This window comes from Macrotis lagotis, chromosome 5, assembly GCF_037893015.1.
Source record: "Macrotis lagotis isolate mMagLag1 chromosome 5, bilby.v1.9.chrom.fasta, whole genome shotgun sequence".
NCBI lineage: Eukaryota > Metazoa > Chordata > Mammalia > Peramelemorphia > Peramelidae > Macrotis > Macrotis lagotis.
The window spans coordinates 84,007,498-84,009,802 of NC_133662.1; positions in this window are offsets into that span (position 1 = coordinate 84,007,498).

The window sequence follows — 2,305 nt, forward strand, 5'->3', positions numbered from 1 at the left end:
GGAGTTGTCCCAGTTCAATTGTGACCTGGGAAAAACCTAGCTTTAAAAGATCAATGTTTCCCACTGCATCCAGAATCATCTCCAGTTGTCCTGATCCATATCTCGTCATTAGACCCCAGTGGTTCTGGAGAGAAAGTGAGGTCACTGCACAGCACCCTTAACTTCAATCCAATTCATTTGCATGCCATGGCATCACCTCCCTGATGTTATGGTCTTCTTTGAGAACGAAGGATATATGTGAATCAAACATCATCAGTATATATGTGTTATTGTTTATCTCCTTTGTCTGGACAACCTGTCTACTCCATAGTTTGCAAGACTTTGTTATAACTTTTGTATACTTAGAAAATATTAGAGGCAGTGCATTGTGTGGAAAAAGTGCTGAATTTAAGGTTGGAGGTCTAGAGTTTGACCTGTGCTTCACTATGTGTGACTTTGATTAAACTACTTTTTTTCTCTGAATCTCTATTTCCTCATCTATAAAAAGAAGGAATGGGACTAAATGACATTTAAGGTCCTTTCCTCCTTCAAATCCTTTGTTCCATAAATATTTCAATCATTTCACCTCTTTCTTGCTTGTATTTTAATTCTATTATCTTTTTCTAATTTTCTAAATCTGAATCAATACTGAGTTCCTGCTGTCCAATAGCAATTTTTAAACTACTTATCCCCAGTCCTGTTTCCCCTTCATCCTAATTTTTGCCTTTAGTCTATTTCCTCTTTCCTTCTTTTTTCCAACTCCCCACAGTTTCGGGGGCAGGAGGAGACCTGTAAATCATTTTATTATAAGCCTTTCTCTTCCGTGTAATTAAACAGCTCTTTGAAGCTCTTTGTGAAAATGCATTCTAAATGACTTGTAAGAAATGAAAAGCTTCTTTCTTTCTCTCTTTTTTATTGGGCAATATCCAAATGATATTTTTAAAGTGATTTGTGCAAATCTTACCTCCCATTCTCATACTGTAATCAAAATTATCACTTGATAGATACACGGATACCTGATGATCTTTCACTGATAAATTAGGGAAATAGATTGTTCAATCCTTTCTGCAGGACATTTATTAGGAGTTTTAGAATTCTACTTGATAGATTATACCACAGCCTTACTTATTTTACCCTCCTGGGCAAGGAGTCAGGGCTTACCTTCACATCACATCTGAGCTTCACATCAGCCCTCACAACTGCATAGCAGGTCTAACCTCACTGCAAACATGTATGTCAAAGCTGGACAGAAATGCTGTTTGATATGCACTGAGGTAGGGATGAAGGATGCTAAGGAACCTCATTATATCTGAGATATAATGGTATAGGTTATACAGGTATATATAGGTTATATAGGTATATAATATAGGTTATAGATAGACTCACTGAAAGTGAAAGCATCCACATACTTGGACTTTGTTTACACACACACACACACACACACACACACACACACAAACACACTTTTCATTGAAACTTATTTGAAACAAAGTTCAACATAGCTAATCAAGTTCTTTGTGGGTGACTATTGGAACTGTCTATGTGATATTATGTGATAGTAAACAATAAATCAATTGATAAATATTTATTAAATACAGTTAGGTGATGAAGTGAATTGAACAGTGGACTTGGAGTAAGGAAGATCAGAGTTCAAATTCTACTTCAGACACTTACTAGGCTGTGTGATCCTGATGAAGTCATTTAACCTCGGTCTCAATTTCCTCATCTGTTAAATGAGGTTAATAATAGTAGCTACCTCCCAGGGTTCTTGTGAGGATTAAATGACATATTTCTGAAGCACCTTGTAAACTGTAAGGCACCATCCAAAGTGCTGGCTATTCTTATGACTATATTCTAGGCACTGTGCTGTCTAATTAGAATATGAATTCTAAAGTAAGACAATTACTCAGGAGCTTATATATTCTATTATCAAGTTAGTTTCATGGACTTTTTCATTATTGTTGTTCTGGCTATGAGGGATCACCTATGTATGAGTCCCCTGATCCAGAAGGAAATGTTGCACAAGAAGTGGTGGTAGTTTTTTCTTTTCTTTTTTTTGACTTGAGATCTTCCTCCTGCTCCAGAATCAGCCTGAACATAATCCAATTAGATGATTTATATGTTATTCCTCCCCTACCCCCCACTGCCAGCATCAGTGGGAAGCCCTTGCTTTCAGGGAAATTCCTGGAATTGGGGAGAACACAGGCATCTTGTCATCCCCACATTACATATCTGAGAAGATATAGAATGTCTGATTCTATCTTGTGCAAAAGCTGGAGAACAGAACTGATTACTGTGTAAATAAAATGTCACAACTATTTGACTC